The sequence below is a fragment of the Carassius auratus genome, chromosome 24 (genome assembly GCF_003368295.1).
Source record: "Carassius auratus strain Wakin chromosome 24, ASM336829v1, whole genome shotgun sequence".
In the NCBI taxonomy this organism is placed as follows: domain Eukaryota; kingdom Metazoa; phylum Chordata; class Actinopteri; order Cypriniformes; family Cyprinidae; genus Carassius; species Carassius auratus.
The window spans coordinates 20,266,188-20,282,754 of record NC_039266.1 but is presented as its reverse complement, the minus strand read 5'-3'; the positions used below and the strand labels follow the sequence as shown (position 1 = coordinate 20,282,754).

At 35.2% G+C, this 16,567-nt stretch overlaps 1 protein-coding gene across 1 annotated transcript in view; it reads right to left on the bottom strand.

The window, feature by feature from the left end:
• st18 (ST18 C2H2C-type zinc finger transcription factor) overlaps window positions 1-11,214 on the bottom strand; it is a 63,298-nt gene extending 52,084 nt beyond the window's left edge. Inside the window, exon 1 of the mRNA XM_026201517.1 lies at window positions 10,835-11,214. The gene's annotated coding sequence lies outside the window, so the exon portion shown is untranslated. The remainder of the gene's footprint in view (window positions 1-10,834) is intronic.
• Window positions 11,215-16,567: the final 5,353 nt, after the last annotated feature.

Below are 16,567 nucleotides of genomic sequence, written 5' to 3'. Positions count from 1 at the left end.
TGATGTGCATGCATTTCTTGTAGGCTATTAGCACCTAATAGTTCACAAAAACGGAAAATTATGTTATTTACTCGCACTCGTGTTGATTGAGACAGTGAGAAACAGTGCGAGTTTATTTCTTGTGTGGAAAACAATAGGAGATGTCATGCAGGACGTTCACTCTGCTTTGAAAACATACAGACGAAGCATGTAGTAACCAAGTGTCAAAAAAGGACACAGCTGCATCATAAAAGTAGTATATGACTTATGACTGTATTACAAATCTCTTAAAGTCAAATAATAGCTTTGTTTGAGAAATAGATTAAACTGTTCAGTGAAAATCTTCACTTTACTTTCACCATAGTTGATAAATGTAAATCAGACTTTGAATTATTCATATTTGGTGTGTTGTGTAATTTGGCTACAAGACATGTGAGAACCAATAATTTATATCAAACCTGCAGTTGACGAACAAATATACTCGCATTTCTTTCTTTTTTTTCATGATCATGATCTGTAGTTCTGTTACAAATCCTCAATTAATAAGCATTCAATAACAAAGCATTCAGTGGCAGTATGCTGCTAACCTAATATATATCCTGATGCTCAAATACAAAAAAAATACACAACATACACTGAAAAGAAAATGGTGAAGAAACTGTTACTAAATTACACGCATAATTACAAAGTAACACAATGTGTTAAAGTGAAATTTTGAAATAGAAAGATTTTTTTTTTTTTTGTGAAAGTGTACACCAATTTATAAAAATTATATATTCTAACACTGTAAAAAACAATAAAACTAAAAATATGGTGTGTTAACATAAAAAAGTTTTTTTTTTTGTCAATAAACCTTTACATTTTTATCTGTTCCAAGCAACAGCTATCATGTGGTTTCAGAAGATTTGGAATTTAGTTCTGGGATTATTAAAAGTTGAAAAAGACCCTCAAATAATGATCCCCTTAAAAAAATAGAAAGAAAAAAGAGAAGATATTTAACTGCATTCCTAAGTAATATTATCACAGCTATACACATTTATTATTTATGGAGACCAGTTTTTGTATTGTGGAAAAGGCTTGATATTATAAAGAAATTGATCGCAAAAACATGCTCTTATATTGTTACAGTAATGCAGCCAAAGCAAAAAAATATAAATAAATAATAATAATAATAATAATAATAATTATATATATATATATATATATATATATATATATATATATATATATATATATATATATATATATATATATATATATTATCTGGAAAATATTGACTGAGGGTCAGTAATATATATATATATATTTTGGAAGAAGAAGAAGAAGAAGAAGAAGAAATATATACTTTTATTCAGCAAAGACAGTTCAAAATGATCCAAAGTGTCTGTAAATACATTTATAATGTTATAATAGATTCTATTTCAAATAAATGCTGTACTTTTTAATTTTCTATTCAGCAAAGAATCCTGAAAAACATGTATCATGGTTTTAAAATGAATTAATTAATTAATTAATAAAAAAAAAATAATGTTTTCAATATTCATAATTATAAGCATATCAGCAAATTACCATGACTTCTGAAGGCTCGTGTGACTCTGAAGACAAGAGTAATAGAATTTTCAAGAATTTCCTAGAATTTTCAAATAGAAAACAATTTTAAATCATATAAATATTTAATAATAGTTTTAAGTAAATAAATTCAGCCTTTGTGAGCATAACTTCTTTCAAAAATATTGAAATTATTTGAATAACTTTTCAACATTATAGTTTATCGTTGTTTTAGCCACTTTTAAAGTCAGATGTATAAACCTAAAGAAAAATACTTTTAATTAAATTCCCAATAAATATTTGTATAACACTTGTAACAAAAAATATAATTCTATCTGAGATACCAAGCCCTAAAAATGTATTTCCAAAGTCTTGAACCCCAGGTTGAAAACCCTTGATCTACAGGCCAGGTTTTATGGACTACTTGACTAATTTTATGGTGCTCTTTTGTCCATTAAACATTCTACAAAATGTGTCCTTTTGAGTTTTATAACAACAAGAGGCTACGCGAATAATGACAGAATTTTGATTTTGGGTGAACTATAAAAGCCTAAAATGAACTGTATCACGCCCAGCGCCATTGTCATGACAAACTCCACACTAGCTCAGGTGCAGCAAATTGTCTTAACAAGGCGCATAATCAGTGGAATGGCCTCCATCTGTGTCCACTGATAGTGTGTCAAATGGTTTAAAAACACCTGTGAGAGAGACTCACCTGTCCATGTCTGCTCTCTCAATCAAAGCAAGAGCGTCTAATTAGAAGATGCCAACCAATAGCCGGAGAACAGCTTGATCAGATTAAAATGATTCACAGATCAGCGGATATGTATGAAAATGTCAATGACACTGACTCCTGTGTTTTGGATTCGAGGTTTGCCTCTTGGAATCTATACGGTTTGGAAACTATAGGACTCAGAGATGCAACTACCATAAAGTCCTCCAGGGAAGTATGCAGTGTGCTGCTGTAGTTCTTGTTAACAAGGTGGTCTCCAGCATCGCCTGAAGTGATTATCTATGCCTTCCTAACTAGGTGCCTCCATGGACCTGTGGGCAGAATAGCAGATGTGTGCTCATATTTGGGTAAAACAAATCCAAAGTCAGTCTAGATGCAATGCAGGATCACTCCGTTGTGTGACACATCTGTGCAAAATAACCAATATCATGGAAATATAAAGGAATACTTTACCCAAAAATGAAAACTGTCATTGTTTACTCACCCTCGTGCTGTTCCAAACACGGATGAGTGAGTTTCTTCAGTGAATGAAATGCAAAATAAGTTTTGTTTGTTTTAATATGCAGGAAAAGATGATCAGTGAATAACAGCATACATTTAAGTCAGGTTCTCATATAAAACTAAGAGTAAAGCATCAGAAGAATTAGAATATGGTCATATAGACAACTGTTATGGTGTTGTGAAAAAAAAATGAATTTTTGGAAAATCTAATCGATTAAGACTTTCTTTTTTTTCATGATCATGATCTGTAGTTCTGTTACAAATCCTCAATTAATAAGCATTCAATAACAAAGCATTCAGTGGCAGTATGCTGCTAACCTAATATATATCCTGATGCTCAAATACTAAAAAATACACAACATACACTGAAAAGAAAATGGTGAAGAAACATTTTTCATTCAGAAACTGCTACTAAATTACACGCATAATTACAAAGTAACACAATGCGTTAAAGTGAAATTTTGAAATAGAAAGAATTTTTTTTTTTGTGAAAGTGTACACCCATTTATAAAAATTATATATTCTAACACTGTAAAAAACAATCAAACTAAAAATATGGTGTGTTAACATAAAAAAGTGACTTTTAACATGAATGTAACAATTTAACAAGGCATACAATAAAAGTCATTTTAAAGGTTCAGACCAGGTACCTACATAATTTGGTAACACTTTACTTAAAGCCTTTATGTATAATGCATTATGAAGCTATTCCTAATGATGTAATGCATTCAAACATTTTTTTATAAATAATTAAAGCTAAAATGCATTATGATATTTGCAGATTACATTTGAAATTGTTTGTTTGTCATGCTTTAATGCCTTTTACTTTATAAAGGTGTAGCGATGAATAGATAAGTATATTGTGGTTAAAATTATTCAGAAGATTATACATTATAGGGTATGATCATACATCAATGCATTATAGGGTGCATTGGTCAAAAGTTTGGAGTAAATAAGATTTTTTTTAAGAAGTCTTTAACCAATGCTGATAAAAACTTATATTGTGAAATACTTTACAATGTACAAATCTTTTTTCTATGTGAAAATATTGTAAAATGTAATTTATTTCTGTGATGCAAAGCTACATTTTCAGCATCATGACTCCAGTCTTCAGTGTCACGTGATCCTTCAGAAATCATTCTGAAATGCTGATTTAAACAAACAATTATTATTACTAAAACTAAAGTATATTAAGAGGCTTCACGTATAATATTACCAAATTTCTGCTCAACAACTGCACGCATTGACTTTATTCACTATATAATAAGTATTTCTCTCACTTTGTCCGCGATCCGAGTTTCTAACAATGCATTATGAGCTTGTCTTTTCCATGAACCAAACATGAGATATCATAGAAGGCAGCTTGATTTATTTACTTAACTGAAGATCCCTTGAGTCAAAACCCAATTTGGGAAGCCAGCACACTAGGATTCAGAACAAGTTTTACTTTAACAATACATTCTCCCCATTGCAACGCTATCTTCCGCACCTATTTAAAACAATACATAAATAACATGAGTGTATGTGAGCACAGTGGACGTCAAGGATTAACACATGTAAATTAGTCTACTTTGATGTTGACTGTGTGGGATGGGATAAGATTTTCTTTACTGTGGGATTTTCTTTACCGGTTCCTCAACTTCGGAATAGCAGAGGTTAATCTGTCTTAAATGCATTGTACAGCATTTAACATGCGCAATACATCCGTGATATTAAAACGAACACACCAAAAGCCCGAAACTCTGTCTCTCTATCACGTCGAGATTGGTCTTTAATACTGGAGCGCTACAACGTGCCCGTGCTATTCAGTGGCATACTTGAGAGTCCAAATAACCCTCTTATTAATGTGGATGACAATGTTTTGATTGCATCCAATATGGCACACTGAATCAGCATGCAAATGCCCTTTGAGCAAAACAAAGACATTGATTATGAGGTAAGTTTCTTCGGCACAAGTAGCCCGCTTGGTGTGATTAATCGGCCTGTGCCATTGATTTCCCTTTGTTTAGATCTTTGCTAACTTTTCAGGAGATACAATTATAATTTGTTCGCTAACAATAAATCCAATCTAGCGTGCTCAAAGAAAACCTTAATAAGGTCTTCCATGTTATTTGTCCTTTCAACAGCCAACTGAATACATCTGAAGAGAGCGGGGGGAAAACAGGTCGGGTTTTTGACAGTGTTGATTTGTTTGTTTGAAATACGCTTCGACAGTATTTCCAAACAGAATGGAGCCTAATGCGGGAAAACTCTAGACTGAAAAGATGAACAGCGAGATGTTTGAATCATAATGGCACAAGTTCAGATCCGGAGTACAGGTATATATTTCACCTATTTGTTTAGGCTCTGCATTGTTGTGTGTTTTTTTTTTTTTTTTGCCAGCAATGCCACAAAAGCATCAGATACATCAGAGTGATGCCGATACAATGTACTATTAGCATTTGCAAGTCAAATGCACGTGTTCCATCAAAGTACTCCATCAAAGAGCATTTGCGACGTTTCTCAGATTTAGTACTTTGAAAACTCACCCCCACCAGATACGGAGTCTCTCTGACTTCTCGCATCATCTCTCCAAGACACTGATAATACGATTTCAGTGCCCTCCCCCCATCCTTTTTTATTTTTTTGCTGTTGAGAAACAAACTGGATTATGAAGAGATCACTACATAAACAGCTTTCTAAAAGGAGCCAGCTATTTTAAAAGAGGCTGAAGGAATGCAAAGAGGGATTTAAATTTTAATTTGAATTTATTCCAGCAAGTGAAAGGTTCTTTTGAGAGGGGATTTCGGCAAAGATGATGGTATTTAAAAGTGATAAACAAGCATCTAAACCTCCAGTAAAATGCAGACATTTCTTCTTCTTTCGAACACAGAGGCGAAATAGGGCTTGCTATGGTCACAGCTGTCAACCCACAACAACGTGAAATGTAAACTGAAACACTGCATGCACATGCAACCTTCTGCTGGAAAGTTTCTATGCCGAATATTGAGTGTTTTTGAACTTTACAGAAAGTCATCTGTGGTTCATTTCAGGGTTATTATTGTGTTTTGTTTACTATAATCAAAAATAAAACTATTAGAAACAGTCATTTATATATATATATATATATATATATATATATATATATATATATATATATATATATATATATATAATGTGTATAACAAAAATAAATAGTAAAGCTAAAATAAAATAAGTTATTAACTAAGACACATACATATACTGTACATGGGCTTGTGTATAAATAAAAAAAGCACAATTTAACAAAAATAAATAAATAATGAAAATAGTTCTGAATGCATCAATTAACAACCTTCTCTTTCAGTATATGACTAGTCATATATTGGCAGATATGGGTAATCCCAAGCTCAGAGACCCATGAAAACATTGTATTTACTAAGCAACTCTCTGGCTTTTTCGCGCACTGGTCATAAGCGACATAAATCGTGAGTTTAGTGCGTATGTGACATACATAGAACACATAGCACACAAACAAAGAGTTACATCATGCTGTTGCATGGTTAATCCGATCAAGGCCAGTCTTTATGCCTTTGCTATCTTCAGCAAATGCCGCCAAAAGTGGCAAGTAAACCATTTAACAAGAGTCTAAGAGAATGATTACAGAACCAGGACCGGATACGATTTCACACTGCTGGATGGCTCAATCGCGTCTCCCAAACAGGCTTAAAAACTGGAGAAACAATATAGGGCATCACTTTTTTCCAGTTTTGCAAATATTCCATTTTAAAGGATGTCGGGCAAGTAACTTTTGAAATGGCAAACTGGGATGGTGCACACTTTTATAGAGCACATCGCAACAATATGACAGTCGACAAGTCAACTGATCAAGCTGGCAAGAAGCCTATTATAAACAGTAATCACTGGGTTAAAGATTGTGCCATTTTGTAATCAGTGGTTCTAAACTGGTTTTGTCTCAACCCAGATTTGACATTTGTCATAAATATATATATATATGTATTAAAAATAAAAAATGCAAAGGCCCAAAAACTTACAAAATGTTATATAATATATATATATATTTTATCATTCTCTTAAAGTTCAGTCCCAGTAACAAATGTAGTAATTCTTATTTTCCCAAAAAGCAAAAACAATGTGGTTCTACCTTAAAAATCACAGCAACACGGATTCAACCAATGGCATGACTGACTTTCGGGTGGGACTATCTGTTTGTCCAACCAATGGTAGATAGGATGAATGTTCAATTAAATCTGTTTAGAAACATCATCAGAAAATCATCATTCTTAAACTTTAGTATGGTGTGCATTGCTGCCTTGTACACATTTTTTATTCAATGGTGTTATGTCATTAAAGTGCCCTTATTATGGACTTTTGAAAACTAGCTTTCATGAAATGTGTAACAGCTCTAAGTGAATGAAAAACATCCTGCAAAGTTTTAAATCTGAAAGTGCACGGTGTATAAAGTTATTGTCTCTCAAAAGAAAGCGTCGACTTTGAATCATTGACGTCAGCATGAAACATTTGCATTATTTGAACTATTCCTTTAACATCATATGAATAGTAAAATGAAAAATGTTCTAAATGCATGCACTACATAAATCCTATCAGACCTGCAAACACATTGCTCTAACACTCCTCTTGCTAAACTGCTTGTAAGTTCTCTTTTCCACAACAAAACTTTAAACTTGGGTTTTCCACATACAGTCCAGTTTATTAAATCCTCAGGAATTATCTTTTCCTGACAGAACAAGGTTTGTCTGGTCTCAGTTCACTTTTTTGCCATCCATTCCTGGATTTAGCCAGGCAACTCTCCTGAAAGCACAGAACAATTGGTAATGCAGGGTGATGGCAGTGACTGGAGCATTGTCTCAGGGGACAGCCAGTTTCAATAGGCTCAGAAAGGCAATCCAAAAGGTGCAGATGACAATGGCTTTGTTGCTATTTATGCAGAGCAGATAGTCGGGCATTGAATCAGGCCTCCCCAGAGCCACCAGAAAGACCTCTGAGAAACATACAAACCAGGTGATAGGAGGGACATATGCTGCGGTGGATCCAGCCACTTCAGAACGGAAGCCAAAGAAAGTTTGACCATCAAGTGCAACAGAAAAAAAAAAGACATAGACTGTTGACAGGACACCTTTCTTTAGTCATTTTCTGAACTTGTTTCTCAGAAGCACCAGTAAATACTGTATGGCATTTCATTTAAAAAAAGAAATGTTGTATAAATGCAACATCACACTTGTAGCTGTGTGATATTGTTATATATCTGCATGACTGTGACTACCACAGCCATGCTGATATAGATCAATAACAGAATACACTTAAACACTTATATATGAATTCATATAAATATTTTCAAACTATTAATATTTTCAACACACCTATGTTTTTTTTGTTTTTTTTTTGAAAATCGACCATTTTGATAATATTCAGTGTTTAATCCTGGAAAACACAGGATTATTTTTGACACCGAAGTTGACAGTAGTTGAAGAGAGCCAGTCTGCAGATTTTATGTTTGACAAATTACATAGAAAATAATTTCATGTATGATGATGGTCACATACTTTTAGCTTCATTCGGAAGTGAGAAACATTCATTTAAGCTTTTATAAGTAAAAACAAAGATATATATACACAAAAAGCAAAAATAAAACAAGAATTAAACCATTTCTGCAGATCAGCTATCAGACACTTAAAAATAAATGGTACCTTGCATTTGTCATTAAAAGTTTGTTTAATTCCATTTCATCTCTAATAATGTACTTTTAATATTAAAGGTTATTTGGTAACACTTTAGATTAGGGAACACATATTTCCTATTAACTAAGGGTTTTCTCTCAATAAACTCCTAATTTGCTGTGTATAGATATTAAGTGAGCTAGTTCCTTGTAGCAGTTGTTTCGGTATAGGGTTAAGAGAGCTAGAATACAGTCATGCAAAATAAGGCATTAATATGCGCATTATAAATACTAATAAACTGCCAATATGCATGCTAATAAGCAAATTGATAATAGTTAATAGTGTTCCTTACCGGTTATGTTTATAGCAGTGTGCCTTAATTTTTTTATTTAGTCTACAGAGAGAAACCAAACCTCAACCTCAAGATTTATTCATGATTAAATCCAGATGCTTCCAAAAAATGAATAATTTGCAAGTACAATACAATTATTTATGACTTCAGGACCCTTACAAGTAAAAGACTGTTCATGCATCATAACAACACACACATTTTGCTAGGTGTTTTTGCTAAATGTATTCACCAATTTGATCGGTACGCACGCACACTCTCACTGTTAGCTTTAGCAAAGGCTAAACTATTTGGCACATGCCAAATGTCGTTTGAGCTGACGTTAACACGTTAATACAGCACTACTCTGACGAAGGCAAAGTGGTAAACAAAGTGCTGGCTGAATAAATGTTTCCTCATAAACAGCTCTAAAATATATCATCAACAGCAAGCACACTCTTACATTCATATTCATCAATTTGGGAATGATACATTTGCTTGATCCTCTGTCGTCGGTCTTAACGCTGGCAAAAGTACTCTATAATTATTGCTCTCAGCACCAGGCTGAGACAAATAAAAGTTACATCGCAGCTGCATTAACATGTGAATGCGGCTTACAGAAGCGCGCGCGCGGTAAACTGCTCCACCTGGCTCGCGACAAACGTCCTTGTCACAAAGTCCACCCACCGCACTGGCTTCCGCTGAAAGGCCTCCTGGGGGACTTCAGTGACCATTCACTATGTTTTCTCTTTTCCCAAGCACCTGTGACTGTTTTTGTGCTTTCCCATTTTTTTCCGGCTTTGTCTCTCTCTCTCTCTCTCTCTCTCTCTGCCTCTCTTTTTTTTTTTTTTTTTTTGGCAGGGCCCTATCATTAGGGAAACACTTTCTTTCAAAAGGAATTCTCTCCGCTAACAATGCTGTTTGTGTGTTTACTAGCAGAAACAGGCCTCCGAACGCATCCAAAAAACATGTCATGGTCAATATCGGTGGGAGAAGGTAGGTTACGACGGTCACTCCTGGCCTTTCTTGGGCAGGTGCAGTTGGAAAGACTCGCCTCCTCTGCCGCTTCCGAAGGCTCATCCGGCTTCTCCATGGTCCTGGACCTTGGAGAGCCGCTTTGCCATTTTCCAAAGGAGTTTGGCACAATGGCTTTGTCCCCTCTTTTCATTGTGTTTCTGTAAAACACATTTGCAGCATGACTCTCCAGGTTTATCCCTCTTGTGAGCCATCTACCCCTTTTCTCTTTCTGCTTCCACTAAACCTACGCTCATCTCGCCAACCTGGAGTAACGGAGAATTACGCGATTGTACGATCATAGTTTTTTTTCCCCCCTTCATCCATGGCTATCTGCACTTTCCCACTTATGCCATCTCGATTGACACTCGGCTAACTGCTAACTGAACGCAGCTTGCCCAAATTTGGCCGCAAATGGAAAAACGAGGAGGGGGGGGGGGTAGGGGGTGGGGGGGGATAAATATGCAGATTAAAAAGTAAACATTCTCCAAGAGAGGGAAAAACAACCACATTTTCATATTTAATCCAACTTAGCAGAAACAAAAATAACACATTATGCCCTAATTGGGTGCCGTGTAGTCCACAAATACTATTACAAGGCCGATCAGGATTAGCTCTGCTACATACCTAGTTATCTATTTCGGAGTGCCAAGACTGCAAGCAGTGGGCAACTAAATTTCAAAAGCTGGCAAATCCAGTTGTCTCCTAAATACAGAAAGTACTTAAATCCGGAGCTAACACAAGAGAAAGAGGGATAAAGGGTACTCTGCATATCACCAAAAAGCTTGTGCACTTTGCAGAATCACTGGCTAGGTTAAACAAATATGCTAAGCAGACATCAAAACAATCCTTTGATCTGCAGCCTAGTTTCCGGAGCAGCGGCTGGGCTCCTGTTGTAAATAACTTGTATAAATCTGTACCGCTTGCCTTCAGGTAATTTTACGAAAGTGGCAGGAATTCACAAGGAGAGATCAGATAAAAGCCATATCAATTGTTTACCCACTACTACACGTTCTCACGTGGCTAATGATCAAATTAATAGAGCCGGTGAAAGATAAAAACACAATGGCTTACGTATCTCCGGCAGCCCGGGCAGGTCCGGCGGCAGCCAAATGCATTTTTGGGCGTCATACAAAAGAGGCTTGAGGAATCTGAATGCAGGGAAGCTATGTAACTTGCTGACTAACTTTGTCCTCTGATGGAGAACACAATGGAAAACGCTGTCCATTCAAATCAGCCAGGGGAACAGAGAGAGCCGTGTGCCTGATAATAGCTCTGAGGGCACAAGCGCACTGGCACCGGGCGACACCACACCACTCATGCCCAACAGAACAACTTTTGTACTGTTGTCATCCTCCAGAAGTTTGTCTTCTTCTGCAACTAGTTTTTTTTCTCTCCCCAGTAGCTGCAAAGTTGTACAGTTGTGCTTTTCATTCGAACAGCTGCCGTTCCTCGGCTTCTGCTTCCGCTCGCTTATAGCCGATATAGAGGGGCTGTTGTCTACTGAAAGAATCAAGTTTAGTGGTGAAAATGTAACAAAAAAAAAAAAAAAAAAAACTTTGCTATGATCTTTGAAACTTCTCTGTTCATTCCAAGTCCATTTACCAAGCATTCAGCCTTTTTTTGCACATTCACAAAGTTTCTTCATTAAACTCAATAACACTCTTGTTTATCAGCTAACCAATGATACAAACTGTAGTTTAGATGACATTTGCTTATTCATTTGCATAAATAATTTCACACATACTTTGCACTGTTCATATAAACCACTAAAAGAAAAAAAAAACATGATTGACTTGACATTCAATTTAATCTTATTCATGCAAACAGAGCTGGGCAGGGCCGTAGCTGAGTTATGCACAGCCCTGGTGCAGGTGGTACCCATGGGCCCTGTTTGAAATAGTGTAAATAGCACAAATAAATGAACAGAACAAAGATACAATTGAAACAATGATTTAGTTTGGTTTTTTTTTTTCATGTCAGGCGAAATTTTCCACTCAAGTTGAAATTTTTGAATTTGTGCAAAAGTCGCATTTGAGGCGAATAGCTCACATTTGTGGCAAACATTGTGTCATTTGCATCGCCTGGCGAGAATTTGCCTCCATTTGCGTCTTTGCATTGACTTTGTATGTAATCTACTCATGGGAATAATTAAATTGACGTTTAGTGTGAATACACCATTAGTCTATTATGACAATACCAGTCCTTTTGATCATCATGCAAGTAACAATTTTACTGACTACACAGTAGTCATGGGTCATGCAGGTCATATGATCTTCGGCCTTTTCAATAAATCATAAGTTTGGAGTCAGTAAGATTTTTATATAAATACATTTTATTGAGCAAAAAATGCATTACATTGTTCAAAAATTAGACTAAAGAATAAAGACTTAACATTCCACTCATCAAAAAACCCGAAAAAATAAAATAAATAAAAATAAAAATTATAGTTTAAATGAAATTATGAAGCGGCACAACTTTTTCAACATTGATAATAATAGGAAATGTTTCTTGAACAGCTAATCAGCAATATAGAGTAGTTCCTGAAAGATCATGTGACACTGAAGACTGGAGGAATGATGCTGAAAATTCAGCTTTGCATCACAGAAATAAATTACAAATATATTCAAATAGTAAACAGTTATTTAAATTTGTAATACAATTTCAGAATATTCCTATTTTTACTGTATTCTTGATCAAATAAATACAACCTTGGAGCGCATTACAGACTTAATAAAAAAATAAATAAAAAAAATCCAACTACAAACTTTTGAATGATAGCATATAGTATTATTAAAATATAAAAAATATAAATTACTATATACCATACCAACTTTATTTGTTAAGCACTTTACAACAACCACAGTTGACCAATAAATGATATACTACTGTATTAAGGTCCCATAATCATATATTTGTCTACTATACTAATATTTAATTCTTTCTAGTTGTTATAAGTCATTTCAAATCTTAATTTCTCATAAAAAGTCACAATGTAGAATAAAAATAAACTGAATTCAGGTCATAACATGTAAATATATTTCTCCCCCCAAGCATTCTCTATGCAAATGCATCATGACACACCAAGCAGGAAAAGACAAAATAACACATGGGATAAAGTAATACTAATAAAAGAAGGGGGAGAAAGAAAACAGGAATACATTTGTTAATTTCTGCTGTTGTATAAATGTAGGAGATGAGAGCGCTGGTCTGGGTGCTGTGCATATGCATCGGGGGGCTAAATTGTGAAATGACAGATAGAGATTCTGGGTGCGAGAGTGTGGAATGACTAACTAATAAGAAGGATGCGTCGGTCTGTTAGCGGAGAGAGGCATTAGCACTCTGGCTGTCAATCAAATGGCGGGATGCGGGGGCTGGGTTAGGGTGGGCTGGTCTGGGGTGGGGGGGGGGTGTCTAAACAATTATCATTTGCACAAAGACCAGAATTGTCAAGATCACACTCATTTTGGCAGTCTCAAACAAGCCAACTGATTAGAAATGGTTTATATTTTCTGAACTAAGAAAACATCAGTGCTTACCTTCAAAAAATGATGCTAGGATGGTTGCTTGATTGTTGCTAGTCAAAAGATCCCATCTATACACCCATGTTATATACTGGACCCTATATGTGGCTTCAGTATAAGTATACATTCTTAAAAATAGCACTTTTCTATTGGTTTTGATGGTTCCATGAAGCACCTTTAACATCTATGGAAGCTTTCCATTCTACAAAAATGTTTTTTATAGTAGAAAAAGATTCCTTACTTTTTCAGGTTCTTTAGGGAACCCAAAATGGTGCTTGTACTCTCTTAAAAATCAAGGGGTAAATTTTAGTAATCTAAATAAATCTTTTTTACACTTTAAGGAATCTGTTGTGTGATTGAAAGGTTCCATTGATGTTAAATTAAATTAAATAAAAAAATTGAATTTATGCATTTAGCAGACGCTTTTATCCAAAGCGACTTACAGTACATTCAGGCTATCAATTTTTACCTATCATGTTTTCCCGGGAAATCGAACCCCTCAACGCTTGATAAAGCAATGCTCTACCACTTGAGCTACATGAACACTATGATGTTAAAGGTAGAACCTAAAAACTCACTGGCATCACTGCACAAACACCCTTTTGAAATCTTTATTTATTTATTTTTGTTCGCTTGGATAAAAATTATTAAAGTTTGTTTACTTCGAAGTAGTAATCCTTTCCTCAACATGCTGCATTGTTTTATTTACTTTCAGCACAAAGCTCTGCACCAAAGTTTAAGGGTGCTTTCACACTAGCACTTTTAGTGTGCACCCGGGGTCGATTGACGTCAGAATTCGGTTTCGTTTGCATGATGTGAATGCTGTCTTCCGTACTCGGATGCGCACCAGCGAACCGTACCTGAGTCCACTTAAAAACAGAAAAATCGCGGAAGTGAACCGCTTTTAATGACAAATTATTTGATGAAAATGTGTGTTTGTGTGTTTCACTCTCTTTCCTGATGAGCATGACTGACGCGCTGCAAGCAGAGAGCTGTACATCTCATTTATGTTCGCCTTCAACGTTCTTTTGAGCATTTGCAGTACATTCGTAAGACAGACGCAAGTGCCGTTATGTACCGAAGCTTTATCAACAAAACGAACAGTTCAAAAACGTTATAAATAAAAGTGCAGAGAGAAATGTTATGCATTTGCCGCCTTCTGCGCTGTCATTGCCAAGCAACGGGGTAAACAGCTGCTGGCTTGATGACGCAAGCGAACCACGGTTCGGACTCAAATATTATAATATGAACACAGTCCAGCGAGGGCAGGGGGAGGGGGGAGCAAACGAACTCTGGTTCGGACCAGGCAAGTGAACCAAGTATGAAAGCACCCTCAAACTTACGATTTATCCAAATTAAGAACCATAATTATCATAGTACACACTTAAAAATAAAGGTTCTTTAATGGTATCGTTAGTTCCAAGAACAACTTTTAACAGTCATGGAAGCTTTCCATTGCACAAACAGTTCTTTATGGTGGAAAACGGTTATTTAAATTGTTAAAGTGCTCCTGACAAAAAAGAAAAAAAAAATCAAAACTGATCACTGAAAGGTTCTTTGGGAAATCCAAAATGGATCTTTAATGGCATCACTCCTTTGGAACCTTTATTCCTAAAAATGTAATCCCTTAGTCTTAAATAAAACTAACTAACCATAGACGTACTATATTCATCTGGTGGGACTTCTTGTCCAGTATTGGGCATGCTTTTTTGCAGATATACAAATTTAAAGAAACATTTCAGTGATTAATGAGAAAATGTTGTTCTGTAATAGCATCTAATGTCAAAAGGATGGGCTGCTAATTCGTCTCGGCAGTGGAAGTTGAAATAATCCAATGCAAATCGTTTTTTGTACACAATTCCTTTGGCCTTAATTGTGGTGGCGGTTTGAACATGGTGTGTGACGAAACTTGTCATCGCTTGCATTCGCGTCTCTCTGAGCAGAACAGAAACAGCAAGAAGTTCTAACAAGAAACAGTGTGCCAGGTGGCGAACTGGCTGTACCAACACAACGCACAATCTGTCCGCTTCTACATCCAAAGCACTAGCAGCTGCCATCAACAGCCCCACACTCACACTCTCTCCCGCACACACACACACACACCCCTAAAACATGTTTGCTTCCTCCACTGCTCTCATGTGACTGATAAAGCCACAGGTCGGCCTTCACCACTTTTTAAAGGTTTGTCATATTCAAAAAAACTACATGTAAATTAAATTTAGTGTTTCGGCCTCACTTTAGTGAACAACAATGTGTCTTTCACGCTGAAAAGATCTGCTAATTGAGTAGCTAAAGATTTTTCTGCCCAAATGTAAATAATATATATATAATCCAAACATAGTAAATTTAGAGATTACACATAAAATCCAAAATTGGCTTTTTTGCTTCTACAATGCACAATTATGACCTTATTGTGATCGATTTATATCTGTTTTATTTGGAAATATGCAATTTGTCAGAAGTAAAATCTATTGCAAACCCTTTTTATGTTAATTTTTAACACTTTTGGGGTTACACTGATTGCAAAAATGTTTTTTTTTATTGGGGGGGGGGGGGTATTATTGTGTATATAAAATCCACATATGAAAACTTTTTTTTCCAATTCTCCTGATTTACCTTATTTTCTATATTAACACACTTTCCTTGTCTTATTAATAACGATTAATGGGAGGGAAAAAATAGCTTATTAATATATAACAACTTTCTTTTCAGATGATGTCACCAAGCCCTCTTTTAGTTTTAACTCCTCCCCCAAGTTAATACAATTAAATCCTGTCCTACATGTTTTCGATTTACATTTTCAATTTTAGTGTAAATGTGTCACATTAGAAAACAAAATCGCATGTGGGTGGCTTTTCATGCTTTTTATGTAACTTTTTTTGTGCTTAGAATATTGTGTATATAAAAACCACAAAAGCACATTTTGTCCAAGTCCATAAAATTACTTTAATAACTACAGAACTGGTCTTACTGGGAGCAATTTATCAGAGAAAAAAAACGAAATGTTTATCGAAATGTAACACCCTCAGAAACGACTTTCCATTTTGGATGATGTCATCGAGCACTCTTATTTTAAACTCCTCCCCCAACCGCATGTTCACGATCCAATTTATTCCAAATGGCTAAAATCCAGACTTGTTTTTTATCACTGAAATTTCCAGTTACACATTAAATGTGTCACAGTACAAAATAAAACTTGTTGTGGGCATGTTACATGTTTTTTTGGGGGTACATTTTTTATAAATATAAACGTAATCCAAAATAGTGGCAACTTGTGTGCACT